The 20,105-nt window shown below is 36.3% G+C and overlaps 1 long non-coding RNA gene and 1 pseudogene across 1 annotated transcript; both read left to right on the forward strand.

The window, feature by feature from the left end:
- LOC141720134 (subtilisin-like protease SBT3) overlaps positions 1 to 20,105 on the forward strand; it is a 122,054-nt pseudogene that overhangs the window by 82,918 nt on the left and 19,031 nt on the right.
- Positions 11,189 to 13,783, forward strand: LOC141721750 (uncharacterized). Its single transcript, XR_012574838.1, has 3 exons — positions 11,189 to 11,243; positions 11,328 to 11,398; positions 13,710 to 13,783. It is a non-coding gene; the product is annotated as an uncharacterized LOC141721750 (long non-coding RNA).

The raw sequence follows: 20,105 nt of genomic DNA on the forward strand, positions 1-20,105 counted from the left end.
CTTGTCATCCGATTCTAGACACTTCTTCATGTTTAAAGAATATCGATAATCTTCATCGTCCTCGAATCGTAGTAGCCTTGGTAGATTCCACAATAGACGTTTTGTTATTCGCAAACAATCTAAAAAAGAATTACAGAAGGGGGGTTGAATGTAATTCTGGCTCCTTTTTCAATTTTAAGAACATTTATACTATAAATATATAACTGTGTTTGACTTAGCAGTGGTGTGGAATGAAAGTAGTAATTAAATCAAAATACAAAGTAATCAAATACAGGTACTTCAAAACTTTCTGGTGGATTGAACTTTTCCACTAGAGATATATATTAATAAGAGAACTCTGTGTTACAATGTTGTACACAGTTTCTTACAAATAAAACACTCAAGAACAGAGAAATTCTTCACAGATTTTGCTTTATGCATTTCTCTGTTTTTTGCTTGCTTGAATTCTTAAAATCTTAAAGTTCTACTTTCTACATTAGGTTTATATATCACCAAGTTACATGATAAAAAGATAAACAAATAAGAAAAAATGTTTCTAGTCTAATTTCATGCTCATTCATTTCTCTATCGAGCATCTTTGAATATCTTCAGTTTAGCATGGAAATGAAAATGCTTCTTTGTTCTCTAAACCCTGCAAATAGGCTGTCACGTTCCATTTGCATACAATTAATGTATGTAACTGTCAAGTCACTATCAACTGCTCTTTTGAATTTAAACATCCGTTGAAGCTTCATTTGATCATCCATTGAAATTGTGGTTGATCATCCGTTAAAAACTGTGGCTGATCATCCGTTGACACTGTGGTTGATCATCCGTTGAAGCTTTAGTTGATCATCCGTTGAAGCTTTGTGAATCATCCATTAAGACTGTTTTCTTGGCAGTTAACTCCATTTCATTTATACAAGATTACAAGACATCTAATATTTACAATTAACCAACCTATCTTGCATATCAAACTAGTAAGGCACTATAATATGCAGGAATGTGCTACTAAACTTATTATTACATAAGCTACTCTTTCAACGGATGTTGAAATGATCATCCTTTGAAAGCTACAAAATCACTTAAATAAAATCTACTAAGTGTTTTGTTCAAGTTATCATCAAGTACACAACATATTCCTAACAATCTCCCCCAATTTATGTCTACTGGAATTGTAGCCATAAATTAAGAGAAACTTGATGATAACAAAATACTCTATGGATACAGATTGAAATAAAGTAGATAAAATTTACAAGTGCTGCAATTAATTAAAAATTCTTACAGAGGAAGAATTGTAGAGTATCTTACAGATCATTTTCAAGGTGCTCCTCTAGACTAAGAAAATTTAGATTACCTCATTGATTGTCTTGACTTCTTTCCCAGCTTCACATTATTTTCCTCAATTTGATATTGGAGTTGCTTGTAGAACTCAAGTTCATCTCCAATTGTCTGATCCAGCTTATTTTACATCTCCATGAGAGTTTCATTGCTTGAAATCTTTAGCTGATCTTCCAATCTGAAGAATCTTCTGATGCATTTTTCATCCTTGAACTCCATTATCCATTATGGCCTCAAATGCACCTTATCTCCAGTAAAAGGAATTATCAATAGTCTTGGGAGTGTATTTGGTCCTCTCCAGCTATTCCTTATCTTCTCAATCTTGTTAAGTACCATTTCTTGGAAACTATGTTGAATCCAAAGTTTTCTTGATTGAGGAGAAGAAAGTCACCAAGGTGGAATAGCCTTCATTGAGAATTTTGTGAAGGGGCCATGTCATCTCTCTTCCACCCTTGTACCTGAAGACTAATCATTCTGGAAGACTAATCTTTGATGTCTCATCTGAAGAGTTGATCTCCCTTGTTGACAATTGGCTTGGGTTTGGCCACTGACTTGGATTGAAGTTTGACAGGCTTGACCATCTTGACTGCTCTTTTCATTGTCTTTCTTGGATTGACATAGATTGGAATTTTTAGATAAGGAAGAGGCGGGTTGTCCCAATCTATAGGTTCATCCTTGGGAATTAGAGGTTCACCATGGAAAGTAATGTTAGGATCAACCTTGAATTCAGCCTTCTTCAATGTAGGTATGGCTGGTTGACTTGAAGTTGTAGATTGGGTTGGCATGTATTCTTCCTTATCTTCATTGAAATATAGCTTCCTCTTTGTTGGGAGTTTTTACCTTATTTTCTTAGACTGCTTTGGTTTTTCTTGCTTTCCTTCAATCATATTTTAAGATGTCACAGCAGGAAATGCAACTTATGTGGTTGCAGACTTCTTAGCTAGGTTCTTGGCTCCTAAAGTAGCTTGCTTTTGTTGTTGTTTGAGCCTCGCATTTTCTTCTTTCTTAGCATCTGCAAACTGTGGATGTTCAGCCACTACACAGATTAGTTTACCATTCTTGTAGATCTTAGCAATTCTTTTCTTTAGCACTGAGTCTCTGGGATCTTTGAATAAGGCAATAGATCTTCCAAGCAGCTTCTTCTCATCTGACTTAGGGGTTTCATACATAAGGTCCAATGGATTTTTGTCTGAGTTTTATGGATAGTTCCTCTTTGGCCGAAAAATCACATTGGCCTTTGGAGATTTGATTGCTGAGGGTTGACCCCTTTCCATGTTCCCTAAGCTCATTTCATTAGCTGAAATTTGTCTCAATTGAGAGAAGTTTGAAAAGGCCTTGTAACGACCGGGATATTTACATTGTATGATATCATATTTATAATAAAATATGTGTATTAATATGTCATTTATATGTGATTAAATGTGTTGAGTCATTAAACCTTAACTGCTATGTGTTACGTGTTATCTGTTATGATCCAAACGTGTTTTGGACATTTATTGAGTGTTTTATTGTAAGTTAGATATCTTATATCAAAACCCGTATAGCTCAAAACCATATTTTAAAAGCCCGTATTTCAAACAAAATCATTGGCCCTATTTTGCCAAAAATGCCCTATACCATATCGTTATTCTGAACCTCTAGATGTTTTATAAATTGACCTTTTTCGCGAAAAACGGCTTTTCCGAGCCCCTTCGGGTACCAAAAACCCCACAAAAATCACTTTTTATTTTTATATGATCATGAAATTATCATATATCATTTTTCTTTGCATTTTTGTAATATTCATAATTTTTGGGAATTTTTAGCATTAATTTTGTATTTATTGGATATTTAAAATTCAATATTAATACCCAAAAATTATAAAAATTGGGGCCAAATAATTTTATTAGGAGTGTAATTAGCCCCTTAATTTTATTTAGGGGTATTATTTTACATAGTATAAATAGCTGATTTTTCAGTAATTAATTATTAATTTTAATTAAAAATCAGCAAAATAAATCAGAAAATTCAGAAAAGGGAATTAGGGTTTGTGTTGGTGAAGAACAGACAAAGAATCAAAGCTGAATTTGAAGGTGATTCCGGAGTCCAAATCAGTCATGTGAGTACTCGTTTTGAAGTTTATGATCTCTAGTTTTTGATTATGTATTTGTTTTTCATGGTTGTTTGATGATTTGATGATTACGAGTGTTTAGATCGTCGTTTTTCCTGTCGATTGGTACCGGTTTTGCTGGGTTTCGTGTTGAATTCATGCTCGCCGGAGAACAACGTCGCCGCCGCCGTTCCTTGTTTTCCCGACGTCGTGCTCGTTGAACGAAGAAGGAGATGGACGAGGGAAGATGTTGGGCTTAATTATCGAACGAAAATGCAGCAGAACGAGCCTGGAATCGTTTTGGTTGCTCTTCGTTTTGGTTCGCTGGGAAACGCCGCCGACGCCGGTTTCTGGGCAGTCGGGGCGGTGTTCTTGAGCGACCCGGGTTCAACCCGGTTCCAACCCGGAAATCGACCCGGGTTTGATCTTAAAAACCCAAACTCTGAAATCAGTTTCATGTTTCTGGATTTTTATTTATTTATTTTATTTTCTGAAAATTAGAAATTAGTTTTAATAATTCTAATAATTAGCTAAAAAAATCTGTTTTGAATTTTGAAAAATAATATTATTAATTTCTGAATTATTTTAATAATTTATAAATTCGAATTTAATTATTTAATTATTTATCTAATTATTTATTAGTTATCTAATTAATTAGTAATTAGGTAATTAATTAGTAATTAGGTAATTAATTAAAGATTAAATAATACGAGTAACTCGTATCTATGCGAGTAGTGATTCGATAATGAGAATTATTATTCGAGCATTAGTTATTCGAATAATGTTGCAGTAACTGTTCGTATCGTATAATTAAATACCGATAATTAATTCATTAACGAATCATTTAAATTCCGATAATAATATATTAATTCGGTAGTATTAGAGAATAGTGCGTAGCTCGTATTTATACGAGTGATTAATCGTTGAGTTGGTTTATAATTCGAATAATTCGTAGTTATTCGATAAATAGCGTATCAGTTAATTAAATTGATTGATTATTTGTAAATAATCGATCTAATCAAATAAATAACGATGAGTTGTAAATATTTGCAATAAATTGTGATTAATCCTAATAATTAGGGATTAATTATTTTAAATTAGTAAATAATTATCTATTAATTATTTATTAGTTACTTATTTATTAAATATTTAAAAAGTGATTAATTATTTCGATAATTAGTCACATAATGTTCGAGAAATCATAACTTCTTCATTTTAACTCCAAAAAATTATAAAAAATTATAGGGATAGTCAGATTAGGAAGAATAGTGTTAGGATTTAGCTCAGATTAGGATAGGAAAGTATAAATCTTAGAATTGTTTAGTGACCTTTTCTTTTCTTTGGTATATTATTAGATGGCTTCTTCGTCAGAGCGGACTGAGTCAGACCCAGTAGCAGCACCAGTACTAGCCCCAGCATCAGTACAGGTTTTTCCTCCATTGCCACCACCTCCACTATTACCATTTGGACCAGCACCAGAGATACCACCTCCATTAGAGGTACAAGACTTTGTTGATTATTTCCCTTATGTTGAGCCAGAGATGCCTGACTTTCCACCTTTGGAGTTTCTGATGTTTGATGTTCCTGATATGATTGATCTTCCACAGTGGGATGATTTAGAGCCGCAGATTCCAGTACCGCAGCCTGAGATTCCAGATATTTCACAGATAGAGCCAGAGGCAGAGCCACCAGTGTATGCACCTATGGAGCAGCCAGTCTTATTTCCTGCCCCTTTAGCTATTTATGCCCCTATTCCTGGAGTATATCAGTTTCCACAACAGGAGTTTATGGATGAGATAGTAGTCGGTGGGTCATTACCTTCTCGAGGTTCTAGCACGGATCTTAGTGAGCATCATACAGTTACTTATCAGCGTTTTCAGGAAGAGAGAGAGGAGAGGGTTCGATCGCAGACCCAGTGTAGAAAGATCCTTGGATTGTTTGAGACGCAGGCAGATGGTCTCGTCCGAGCATTACGATCAGATTACATGCTGAGGGAGAGATTACGTCAGATTCACCGAGTTAGTTCTCAGCAGCTTATAGATCTGAGACAGCAGGATATTAGTGCAGAGACAGCATATCATAGAGCATTGGGACTTACCGAGACAGTGCTAGAGGCATTGCAGGAGGAGTTGAGTCATGTGCTACCAGGGTTCTTAGTCAGGGACACATGAGACAGTGACTTCAGAGTATAGATGTATATAGAGGCAGCGTAGTATGACCTAGTGAGTAGTGTGTATGTGTGTACTAGTAGTTTAACCTGTAGTAGGTTTTGACCTGTAGTAGTAGTATGACTTGTAACCCCGATGACTTCCAGCGGAGCGAGACTTTTTGTATCAAGCATTTACACCTGAGGCTGGTGTCATATATATATAAACTGAACTTTTCAAATTTCTTTTATTTAAATTTCAGTCTTTCCAGTTTTACAGCATTTACTTTCATTTTACTGCTTTACAGTCTTTTATACTATAATTCCTGTTGAAAAAAAAACAGAAAAGGATAACCATTTTATTTAACTGCTTACATTTCTAATTTTTATATTCAGCAACTGTTTTTTTTATATAAATCATGTTATTAATTCCGGATAAATTGTTTTTCTTACATACTGTCAATTGTTTATTAAACTGTTAAATAAATATCACCTGTTTTATTATCAGAAGAAGATGGCACCAAAAAGAAAGACTAGGGCTGAGACCTCTAACAACAATTCTGAAGGCCAGACTAATGAAACCATGAACCAAATGTTCCATCTGATGCAACAACAGATGGTAATGATGCAGCAGCAGATGCAGCATCAGCAACAGCAGATACAACAACAAATGTTATAACAACCACCTCGTCCTGAGCCTCAACCTGTTGTTACTTTTAAGCAGTTTCAGTCAGTTAAACCTCCAGAATTTGATGGGTCTACTGATCCTATTTAAGCTACCACCTGGTTAAAGGAAATAGAGAAAGCTTTTGTACTAGTGAAGGTAGGTGAGGACCAGAAGACTGATTTTGCTAGTTACTTGTTGAAAGGAGAGGCAAATTATTGGTGGAAATCTAAAAAGGCTTTAGAGGGTGAAGAAGTTATTGCTTGGGATAAGTTTAAAGAGTTATTTTTAGAAAAGCATTTTCCTCGCTACGTAAGGAATCAGATGCAGATAAAGTTTTTAGAGCTGAAGCAGGGAAGTATGTCTGTAACATAATATGAAGCCAAATTCAATGAATTGTCTAGGTTTGTTCCGGAACAGGTGGACACTGAAGGGAAACGAGTGCAGAGATTTCAAGAGGGATTACGACCATGGATACGTGGACAAGTTACAGTTTTTGAATTAGCAACATATACTGCTGTAGTCCAGAAAGCTTTGATCATCGAAGGGGAAAGTGAAAGATCTCAACGAGACAGAGGACAAGGAAGTTTCCAAGACCGTTTCAATAGAAATCCGGGATTTCAAGCCCAGGCAAATCTGAATTTCAAAAGGATAGGACAGGGTACACAAAAAATAGGTAATCCTTTCCAAGTCTCCAACCAGCAGGGAATTGTTAAGGTTCCAGTATCGTATTGTAGAACTTGTGGACGTAAGCATACCGGCGTATGTATTAAAGCAGAGGTGACATGTTTCAAATGCAAGCAAAAAGGGCACTACTCTAACGAATGTCCGATAGGAAAAATAGCAGAAATCACTTGCTATCAATGCGGAAGGAGAGGGATATCGCTAGGAATTGTAAAGGACCAGCAATGACAGCCAGTATTCCGAAAGTATTGGCATTACCTCCGCCACCGCCGCCAAATCAACCCAGAGCAAGGACTTTTAACATGAACATGAAAGAAGCAGTACAGAATCCAAGTGTGATTGCATGTACGCTTTTGGTGAACTCCGTAGATTCAAAAGTATTAATTGATTCTGGAGCTATCCGTTCATTTATTTCTGAAGAATTTCTTGATAAGTTACATTACGAAATTGAATGGTTGGGCGAGACGTTAATTATAAAATTAGCGAATGACGACCAAGTTCCGGTAGATCGAGTATATCCTGCGTGTGATGTAGAAGTAGCCGGACATCATTTTTCTGTAGATTTAATTCCTTTTAAGCTAGGAGAATTCGATATCATTTTGGGAATGGATTGGTTAGCATGTCATAAGGCTCAAATAGATTGCGCGAATAAGACAGTTGAATTGCGAACTACGGAAAATACAACGGTAATATTCAAGGGCGAAAAGCAGCAGAATAAATTTCTCACTGTAGTGCAGACCAAATGATTGCTTCGGCTAGGATGTGAGGCGTACATAGCTTACGTGTTAGATACTGAAAAAGGAAGTCCTAGAATAAAAGACATTCTAGTTGTATGTAAATTTTCGGACGTCTTTCCAGACGAGCTTCCAGGGTTACCGCCAGATCGAGAAATCGAGTTCACGATTGATCTAGCACCAGGTACAGAACCAGTTTCGAAAGCTCCGTATCGAATGGCTCCAGTCGAAATGAAAGAATTGTCAATGCAACTGCAAGATCTTCTAGACCGATGCATTATACGACCTAGTGTATCCCCATGGGGTGCACCAGTGTTATTTGTAAAGAAGAAGGATGGCAGCATGCGATTGTGCATCGACTACAGGGAATTGAATAAGCTCACTATCAAGAACAAGTATCCTTTACCGAGAGTCGACGATTTGTTCGACCAGTTAAAAGGAGCTGCATGGTTTTCAAAGATAGATTTACGCTCAGGTTATCATCAATTGAAGATTAAAGCTGAAGATATTCCAAAGACTGCGTTTCGTACGAGTTATGGGCATTACGAGTTTCTTGTAATGGCATTCGGTTTAACAAATGCGCCATCTGCATTCATGGATTTGATGAACAGGATATTCAAGAAATATTTGGATAAGTTCGTGATTGTATTCATTGATGACATCTTGATTTACTCCAAGACAGAAGAAGAGCATGCAGAACACTTGAGGATAGTTTTGGAAATTCTGAGGAAAGAGCAATTATACGCAAAATTTTCAAAATGTGAATTCTGGTTAAGGGAAGTACAATTTCTAGGGCATATCATCGGTAGAGAAGGCATCCAGTTGATCCAGCAAAGATTGAAGCTGTGTTGAATTGGGAAAGACCAAAGACGCCGACAGAAGTTTGAAGTTTCTTGGGATTGGCAGGGTATTATCGAAGATTTGTCAAAGATTTTGCAAAGATAGCAACGCCGCTGACCAAGTTAACCCGAAAAAGTGAAAAGTTTGAATGGAATGATAAGTGTGAAGAAAGTTTTCAAGAGTTAAAGAATCGGTTAGTGACCGCACCAGTACTTGTACTGCCAGACGAGCAAGGAAATTTCATCATTTACAGTGACGCTTCGTATCGTGGGCTAGGATATGTATTGATGCAACACGGTAATGTCATTGCATATGCTTCAAGACAACTTAAACCCCATGAGCAGAAATATCCTACGCATGATCTGGAATTGGCAGCAATCGTATTTGCATTGAAGCTTTGGAGACATTATCTCTACGGTGAAAAATGTGAAATCTACACGGATCATAAAAGTCTGAAGTATATCTTTACGCAAAGAGAACTGAACATGCGACAACGTTGATGGCTAGAATTGATTAAAAATTATGATGTTACAATCAGTTATCATCCAGGAAAAGCAAATGTTGTAGCGGATGCGCTAAGCCAAAAAGAAAGATTGAATCGGTTAACTTCATGCGAAGAATTGGCCAAGGAATTCGACAAATTGGAAATCGAGATTCGTATTCCCAATGAATCTGCAGGAACTATCTACGCTATGACTTTCCAACCGGAGTTGCTAGAAAAGATTCGCCGTTGTCAAGATGAAGTAATGAGTCAAGATGACGACTTAACGGGAGAAGAGATCACAACTCAGAAAGATAATGAAGGAATTTTATGCTTTGCATCGATAATCTAGATCCCTAACGTGGCAGAATTAAAAGAAGAAATAATGCGGGATACGCACAATTCGAAGTATTCCATTCATCTAGGAAGCACAAAAACGTATCACGATTTGAAGGAAAACTTTTGGTGGCCGAATATGAAGAAGGAAATAGCAGAATAGGTGAGTAAATGCTATACATGCCAGCGAGTTAAAGCGGAATATCAACGTCCGAGCGGGTTATTGCAACCGTTAGACATTCCCGAATGGAAATGGGAACATCTAGCGATGGATTTTGTGGTAGGACTACCGAGGACTAGGGCAAATTATGATACGATATGGGTAATCATTGACAGACTTACGAAGTCGGCACATTTTCTACCAATTAATGAAAGATTTTTGCTCGACAAATTAGTGCACATGTATCTCAAGAAAATTGTGATGTGACATGGAGTTCCAATATCTATTGTATCGGATCGAGATCCTCGTTTCAATTCAAGATTTTGGAGACAATTTCAAGAATGCCTTGGAACAAAATTAAACATGAGTACCGCTTATCATCCGCAAACCGACGGGCAAAGTGAAAGAACTATTCAAACGATTGAAGACATGCTACGAGTTTGTGCGATCGATTTTGAAGGCAGTTGGGAGGAGCATCTACCCCTAGTGGAATTTTCTTATAATAACAGCTATCACGCCAGCATTGGAATGCCACCGTATGAAGCACTATATGGGAGAAAATGCAGATCAAAGGATTGCTCACTGTAGTGCAGACCAAACGATTGCTTCGGCAAGGATGTGAGGCGTACATAGCTTACATGTTAGATACTGAAAAAGGAAGTCCTAGAATAGAAGACATTCCAGTTGTATGTGAATTTCCGGACGTCTTTCCAGAAGAGCTTCCAGGGTTACCGCCAGATTGAGAAATTGAGTTCACGATTGATCTAGCACCAGGTACAGAACCAGTTTCGAAAGCTCTGTATCGAATGGCTCCAGTCGAAATGAAAGAATTGTCAACGCAACTGCAAGATCTTCTAGACCGAGGCATTATACGACCTAGTGTATCCCCATGGGGTGCACCAGTGTTATTTGTGAAGAAGAAGGATGGCAGCATGCCATTGTGCATCGACTATAGGGAATTGAATAAGCTCATTATCAAGAACAAGTATCCTTTACCGAGAATCACTACAAGAAAAATGTTAATAGACATCACACATTAGACATCGGTCACTTATGCCACTGATGTCTCAAACATAATTGACATCACCCCGTGTTTATTCGATGTCTTTCTATTTTTAAGACACCGTCTATTTGAAAATCGATGTCTTAAGTTGAGTTTTTAAAAATAGAACGCGCGGCCTCCCCATTTCTTTTCCCCTTAACAAAATTTTTATTCCCTCCTTGACAATTTTAGGTTTCCCCCTCTAAAATTAAATAAAAACTCTCTCATTCTCACTCCCTCTCACATCTCTCTCACATCTCTCTCACAACTCTCTCTATCTCTCACAGCTCTCTCTCACAGCTCTCTCTCCGACAAGAACACACCCTTCTCATCTCTCACTCACTGCTGCTCACCACCTCTCACCACATCTGCTATGCTCTCTTTTCCTCTCAGCTTTCTCTACTCTCTTCACTCATCAGCTCTCTCTCTCTCTTTTAATTAGGTTATTTCTCTTTTCGTTTTCATATTATAAAGTAAAATTAATTGGTCTTCTTTGCATTAATCGAAACCCTGGTTTTTTAAATCAAAACCCTAGTTTTTTAATCAAAATCCTTTAAATCGAAACCCTAGTTTTTAGAATTGGGGATTTTTTACAATAAAAATCCAAATTGAAGTACTGTATGGTGTTACTAATTATTTTGAATTTGTTTTATACAGGAATTGCAAACCAATCATGATACGTGGCTTCAAGTTCTGGATATTCTTTCTACCACACAAAAGCTAAATATGAAATTCTTTGCGATCTAGGTTCGTTTAATGTCATACTTAGTTTTATGTTTTTTTACTTTGATTTGTTGGAATTAATAAAGGAGAGATGGCTCGATATGACAGAGCAATGAACGTGTTCTCACCGGAGGGTCATCTACTTCAAGTGAAATACGCTATCGAAGCTGTCCGTAAAGGTAACGCCTCCGTCGATGTTAGAGGTAGTGATACTATCGTTCTCGGTGTTGAGAAGAAATCACATTTTACTTAAATATCCTGAAGCCATTTTGCTTGATGACTGATGTTATGTTTGATTTGGTATTTATCGGGTGGTTAATTTGGTTTGATGATTTTTATAGCTATGTTGCGGAATTGTAGAGGTTTTATATTTTTGTAATTGGAATGTAGTATTTTAGGCATGTAAAAAATGATGTTGTTTTGCTTGATGTTTTTGATATTATGGTCTGATTAGTGGATTTTATTTTTCTTGTTATATTCCGGAACTTTAGTGATTTTAGTTACAGTCTGCAGGTGGGTTTTAGTAGTGAAGGAGCATATATCTCATAGGTTAAATGGAAATGGAACCTGTAGAAATCATTTCATCAAATGATGATAGTGAGCTTGATTAGGATTTAGACTTGGTTAGGTCAATGTATGATCAGATTCCCTTGGATTCTACTGGAGCATCCACTTTAGATAATGATTTAGGAAAGCCAAGACCAACAACGACTACCACTCAGAGCCAGAGAGCTCTTCCACCATGGGCAAATACATCCGGTTCTGAGTTAACAAGTAAAGTCTTTTTAGCCTAAAATATCAATATTTAATAGAATATGTGTTGTCCCATTATATAACACTTCAGTATGTGCAGTTTACAAAGAATCATCACGTAAGTTGGCTTCCCGAGCAGATGCTCGTAAGGGAAGCTCATTAAATCATAGCCACCAAACACAGGCTGGACATCGCAGGCCATCAGGAACTATTAGTCACTCTGGACTCTCAAACTTAAAAATAAACCAGGATACAGATTCTACAAATTCGGCTAGTAGAGGTATGTGATTCTATCAATCAAAAATTTGTCAAACTTCAAGACTCTAGGTATCATGTTCTTTATATACATCACATTTTACTCTATTTATAGTCATATATGTTCAATAATGACAGCCATATTAATGTTACCACCATCAACAAAGCTAGCTATAGTTTCTGTATCTAGCAGTCAACAATGACAAATATTGCACATCTTTTATCACTTTCTTTGCTATGCCTTGTGGCTTCTGTACAATGTTATGGTGCAAATGGAAATAACCCTCTTGAAAAGCTTATCAAAGCTCAGAAGTCGAAAAGGATATCTACTTTCCGTGATGAGGGTCTAAAAGATGAGTAGTCACCTGTATATATTGGATCTCAAGATGGATTGAAGGAAGCTGACAAGTTAGATTCATTGCCAGGGCAACCTGATGGAGCAATTTTTGATCAATACTCCTGATATTTCACAGTAGATCCGGTTACTGGAAGAGCACTATTCTACTATCTTGCGCAGTCTAAAAATTCTTCTAGCTAGCCTTTAGTTCTATGGCTAAATGGAGGTAAATATAGGATCCTATAGAAGTATAGTTTCTCAATATAAAGTGCATGCCATACTGCATAGTAGAAAATATGAAACTGAAGGCTTTTTCTTCAATCTAATAGGAATTGCTGTGAGTTTCTTTCTTGAAGCAATTAAACGATCACATGGTAGCACGTATAAAACATGAACAATAATAACTGACATGGAGTACCTTAATTTGCAGATTGGTAACGCATACATAGACGAGGAAACTCAATTTAAAGGAACAATAGATTACTACTGGTCACATGCTTTACTATCTATTGCATGTGCCTTACTACTCTAAGATTGATACTGACAGTATCACGTCTGAAGGAAAGAAAAAATAGAAGGGAGGGAGATAAGAGACTATAGTAGTAGATCTGATAGATTATTGGTAAAAGATGATGAAAGATTTGTGAAGGTGAGTGGAATGAGCAAACACGTGAGAAGGAACAAGTTGTAAAAATCCATGAAAGGCAAATAACTGTAACATACATATTATGATTTTTTTTTGTCAGGTGTTATGATTTAAATGTTAATCAAATGAAGTAACAAATTCATCTTATGTGCTATCTATTTCCATTTTTCCAACTGAACATATTAAAATTTACTGCTTAAAGCTCTTTGCAATATACAGCCCGATTGATCCATCTTGTTTTACATTTCAATACCTTATATTCATGAAGGATTCCCTGTTACCAAAACTAATTATTTCCTATATCAAACCGAATGAGTCATCTTGATAGTGTATCTTTTTTTTGTAATGAAGCCCGATATGACTGTATTTTGCCTGACTAAGTTTTACTTGTTCCATCCTACCTGCATAGTCTATCATACTGAAGCTACAGCTCCTGGTGTATCACTACGCTGAAAGACTTATGTTTTTGTTGATTGTTTATTTATACTTTTGTCCTCAGGTTGAATATGAAAAAATGCCTGGCTGGCAATCTGATATTTCTTCCATCAGAAACTACTCTGATCTGCCAAAGGCTGCACGTGACTACGTGGAAACAATAGAAGAGCTTGTTGGTGTACTCGTTCATTACATAGGTATAGGGCCCGGACGCGATGCCCTTATATACGAATGAGAATTTCTTCTGTAGTGTGTACCTTAAGGGGTAAATGTGCGAGCTGAAGCTCATTAAAGCCCCAAACCTTTGAAATTGTTATTTTTTATGGAAGAATTAGTCTGAAGTTAAGGAAGCTGCTTTTGGAGTTTCATGTAAGTTAATTGTTGTAAGCTCTATCTGAGGTTTTGATCATAAAAACGTCTTAGACAAGAGATGGATGCCCTCATGTCACTAATCCTCCAAAGACATGGGAATCTTGCAGATACACATATCTAGTAGATTGTTAAATCACAGCTTATCATCTAATCTTAAAATTATTTGACTTACAATTGGTACTCTGACTAATTATATAACTTTGTTACCTGTAGTGGTGTAATTGATTATACGGAAGCCCTAAAAACAGTCTTGCCAGTTATTAAGGAACTTATGAATAGTGGCATCAGTGTCTGGCTATATAGGTGAACAAATTTGTTTCTCGAAATTAGAAACATTATGAACTGTAAGAATTTGTATGACTAAAATCGAGTTTAAGTATGCAGCGGGGACACGGATGGCGTAGTGTCAGTGACAACAACAAGATATGACATAGACTATCTTCAAACTACAGTCAAAACACAATGGTACCCCTGGTACACTAAGGCTGAGGTACAAATACTACATTATCAGCAAGCACACACAAAATCCTTCCTCTAATTGTCAAATCACGAATCATTAATTTCTTCGATGATGTTTTTCAAGGTGGGAGGATATGCAATTGGATACGAAAATTTGACATTTGTGACTGTAAGGGGATCCGGACATTTTGTTCCAAGTTATCGGCCTTCTCGTGCACTTGCTTTGTTCTCTTCCTTTTTGGCTGGAGAGCTTCCTCAAACAAATGTCTCCAATATCCTAAACACTTCCTCATGAGGTCAGCATCCGGAGTCTATTATTACCGGACTAAACATTACTGGCTATGCAATAGGTATATAACTTACGATCATTATACTTTTGGATAAACTTTGCTTGTATAAAGTTAATAACATGCAGTGTTTACTTTCCTTGATCATCAGATGTTGTCCAGCAGTTAATGGAGCTCTTTTAGAAGATAATATGAAAGACGAGTACAGAATGACTCAGTGGCATCTGAGTTTTATCTGTAAATGTTAGGCAGCTAATCGTTCATATACATCATGTCTTACTTTTATGGTCATTAGTGTTTAGGTGTATGTATAGTAAAACTGCTATGCAGGAGAGAGTTTAAGAGATATTACTACTGATTGAAGAAATTTTCAATATACCGGCTACCCGTTTACATGGTCTTACATAAATCTTGTTTATTTCTTTTTGTGTTAGCAGTGTTTAGCACTTGACATGTATATAAGAAAAGCTGATGTCAAAAAAGATAATGTACATCACTTTAAGGTAAAACACTGATGTCAAAGAAATCCAGGTTCAAGTCTAAATGAAACATAGAAATCACTTTGTTTAAGATAAAACTGATGTCAAGTGACATTATAAACATCACTTTTAACCAAATAAAACTGATGTCAAAAAATGCAATGTACATCAGTTTCAGACAAATAACTGATGTGAAAGACTAACATGTTCAAGTCTAAATGATACATAGACATCACTTCATTCTAGAAAAAAGTGATGTCTATATGTCAAATTAGACATCACCTTTCATTAAAGAAACAGATGTTTAATATGCCATTTTACATCACCTCAGTCAAAATTATCGATGTTTTTGTGACAAAAAACATAGCTCATGATGTGTTTAACATGTTTAATTAGGTGTAATTTAGTTATTAAATAATTTATTTATAGCATTTTATGTAAATAATCAACACACAGACATCTGTTTTTTAACTAAAATCGATGTTTAATCGAGTATAGACATCGGGTATCCACCGATGTCTAGAATAGACATCACCGACATCAACATCGGTTGTGAAACAACATAGACATCGGTCAAAAAGCGATGTCTATAGACTTTTTTCTTGTAGTGAATCGACGATTTGTTCGACCAGTTAAAAGGAGCTGCATGGTTTTCGAAGATAGATTTACGCTCAGGTTATCATCAATTAAAGATTAAAGCTGAAGATATTCCAAAGACTGCGTTTCGTATGAGATATGGGCATTCCGAGTTTCTTGTAATGGCATTCGGTTTAACAAACACGCCAGCTGCATCCATGGATTTGATGAACAGGATATTCAAAAAATATTTGGACAAGTTCGTGATTGTATTCATTGATGACATCTTGATTTACTCCAAGACAGAAGAAGAGCATGCAGAACACTTGAGGATAGTTTTGGAAATTCTGAGGAAAGCGCAATTATACGCAAAATTCTCAAAATGTGAATTCTGGTTAAGGGAAGTACAATTTCTAGGGCATATCATCTTTAGAGAAGGCATCCAAGTTGATCCAGCAAAGATTGAAGCTGTGTTAAATTGGGAAAGACCAAAGACGCCGACAGAAGTTCGAAGTTTCTTGGGATTGGCAGGGTATTATCGAAGATTTGTCAAAGATTTTGCAAAGATAGCAACGCCGCTGACCAAGTTAACCCTAAAAAGTGAAAAGTTTGAATGGAATGATAAGTGTGAAGAAAGTTTTCAAGAGTTAAAGAATCGGTTAGTGACCGTACCAGTACTTGTACTACCAGACGAGCAAGGAAATTTCATCATTTACAGTGACGCTTCGTATCGCGGGCTAGGATGTGTATTGATGCAACACGGTAATGTCATTGCATATGCTTCGAGACAACTTATACCCCATGAGCAGAAATATCCTACGCATGATCTGGAATTGGCAGCAATCGTATTTGCATTGAAGCTTTGGAGATATTATCTCTAAGGTGAAAAATGCGAAATCTACACGGATCATAAAAGTCTGAAGTATATCTTTACGCAAAGAGAACTGAACATGCGACAACGTCGATGGCTAGAATTGATTAAAGATTACGATGTTACAATCAGTTATCATCCAGGAAAAGCAAATGTTGTAGCGGATGCGCTAAGCAGAAAAGAAAGATTGAATCGGTTAACTTCATGCGAAGAATTGGCCAAGGAATTCGACAAATTGGAAATCGAGATTCGTATTCCCAATGAATCTGCAGGAACTATCTACGCTATGACTTTCCAACCGGAGTTGCTAGAAAAGATTCGTCGTTGTCAAGATGAAGTAATGAGTCAAGATAACGACTTAACGGGAGAAGAGATCACAACTCAGAAAGATAATGAAGGAATTTTACGCTTTGCATCGAGAATCTGGATCCCTAATGTGGCAGAATTAAAAGAAGAAATAATGCGGGATGCGCACAATTCGAAGTATTCCATTCATCCAGGAAGCACAAAAATGTATCGCGATTTGAAGGAAAACTTTTGGTGGCCGAATATGAAGAAGGAAATAGCAGAATGGGTGAGTAAATGCTATACATGCCAGCGAGTTAAAGCGGAACATCAACGTCCGAGCGGGTTATTGCAACTGTTAGACATTCCCGAATGGAAATGGGAACATCTAGCAATGGATTTTGTGGTAGGACTACCGAGGACTAGGGCAAATTATGATGCGATATGGGTAATCATTGACAGACTTACGAAGTCGGCACATTTTCTACCAATTAATGAAATATTTTCGCTCGACAAATTAGTGCACATGTATCTCAAGGAAATTGTGATGCGACATGGAGTTCCAATATCTATTGTATCGGATCGAGATCCTCGTTTCAATTCAAGATTTTGGAGACAATTTCAAGAATGCCTTGGAACAAAATTAAACATGAGTACCGCTTATCATCCGCAAATCGACGGGCAAAGTGAAAGAACTATTCAAATGATTGAAGACATGCTACGAGTTTGTGCGATCGATTTTGAAGGCAGTTGGGAGGAGCATCTACCCCTAGTGGAATTTTCTTATAATAACAGCTATCACGCCGGCATTGGAATGCCACCGTATGAAGCACTATATGGGAGAAAATGCAGATCACCAGTGCACTGGGATGAAGTTGGAGAACGTAAAATTTTGGGTCCAGAATTAATTCATCAAACGAAAGAAATGATTGAACTTATTCGAAAACGACTCGATGCAGCGCAAAACAGGCAACGCAAATATGCAGACCAAGCAAGAAAGGATATGGACTATCAGGAAGGAGAACACGTACTGCTCAAAATATCGCCATGGAAAGGATTGACCAGATTTGGCAATAAGGGTAAATTGAAGCCACGATACGTCGGACCATTTGAAATTTTGAAGAAAGTAGGAAAGCTTGCATACGAATTAGCGTTACCGCCTCATATGCAACATATTCACAATGTGTTTAACGTGTCAATGCTTAAGCGATATAATCCTGATTTTAGGCATGTAATAGAGTATGAACCGATAGATATCCAACCAGATTTGTCTTTCATAGAACAGCCGGTAAGAATTTTAGATCGGCGAGAGAAAGTGTTGAGAAACATGTCTGTGTATTTAGTGCGAGTGTTGTGGAGAAACCCAGTGGTTGAAGAATCAACCTGGGAGCTTGAAAGTGAAATGTTAGAGAATTACCCTCATTTGTTTTCGTAGAAGATTCTGAGGACAGAATCCTATTAAGGGGGAGAATGTAACGACCGGGAAATTTACGTTGTATGATATCATATTTATAATAAAATATGTGTATTAATATGTCATTTATATGTGATTAAATGTGTTGAGTCATTAAACCTTAACTGCTATGTGTTACGTGTTATCTGTTTTGATCCAAACATATTTTGGACATTTATTGAGTGTTTTATTGTAAGTTAGATATCTTATATCAAAACACGTACAGCTCAAAACCATGTTTTAAAAGCCCGTATTTCAAACAAAATCATTGGCCCTATTTTGCCAAAAATGACCTATACCATATCTTTATTCTGAACCCCTAGATATTTTACAAATTGACCTTTTTCGCGAAAAACGGCTTTTCCGGGCCCCTTCGGGTACCAAAAACCCCACAAAAATCACATTTTTATTTTTATATGATCATGAAATTATCATATATCATTTTTCTTTGCATTTTTGTAATATTCATAATTTTTGGGAATTTTTAGCATTAATTTTGTATTTATTGAATATTTAAAAATTCAATATTAATACCCAAAAATTATAAAAATTGGGGCCAAATAATTTTATTAGGAGTGTAATTAGCCCCTTAATTTTATTTAGGGTATTATTTTACATAGTGTAAATAGCTGATTTTTCAGTAATTAATTATTAATTTTAATTAAAAATCAGCAAAATAAATCAGAAAATTCAGAAAAGGGAATTAGGGTTTGTGTTGGTGAAGAACAGACAGAGAATCAAAGCTGAATTTGAAGGTGATACCGGAGTCCAAATCAGTCATGTGAGTACTCGTTTTGAAGCTTATGATCTCTAGTTTTTGATTATGTATTTGTTTTTCATGGTTGATTAATCGAATTTATATTCATATTTTCGGGTTTTAATTTTGAATTCGGGTTTGAATTTCTGGTTATTGTTTGATGATTTGATGATTATGAGTGTTTAGATCGTCGTTTTTCCTGTCGATTGGTACCGGTTTTGCTGGGTTTCGTGTTGAATTCATGCTCGTCGGAGAACGACGTCGCCGCCGCCGTTCCTTGTTTTCCCGACGTCGTGCTTGTTGAACGAAGAAGGAGATGGACGAGGGAAGATGCTGGGCTTGATTATCGAACGAAAACGCAGCAGAACGAGCCTGGAATCATTTTGGTTGCTCTTCGTTTTGGTTCGCCGGGAAACGCCGTCGACGCCGGTTTCTGGGCAGTCGGGGCGGTGTTCTTGAGCGACCCGGGTTTGACCCGGTTTCAACCCGGAAATCGACTGGGTTTGATCCTAAAAACCCAAACTCTGAAATCAGTTTCATGTTTCTGGATTTTTATTTATTTATTTTATTTTTTGAAAATTAGAAATTAGTTTTAATAATTCTAATAATTAGCTAAAAAATATGTTTTGAATTTTGAAAAATAATATTATTAATTTCTGAATTATTTTATTAATTTATAAATTCGAATTTAATTATTTAATTATTTATCTAATTATTTATTAGTTATCTAATTAATTAGTAATTAGGTAATTAATTAGTAATTAGGTAATTAATTAAAGATTAAATAATACGAGTAACTCGTATCTATGCGAGTAGTGATTCGATAATGAGAATTATTATTCGAGCGTTAGTTATTCGAATAATGTTGCAGTAATTGTTCGTATCGTATAATTAAATACCGATAATTAATTGATTAACGAA

The sequence above is a fragment of the Apium graveolens genome, chromosome 4, assembly GCF_009905375.1.
Source record: "Apium graveolens cultivar Ventura chromosome 4, ASM990537v1, whole genome shotgun sequence".
NCBI lineage: Eukaryota > Viridiplantae > Streptophyta > Magnoliopsida > Apiales > Apiaceae > Apium > Apium graveolens.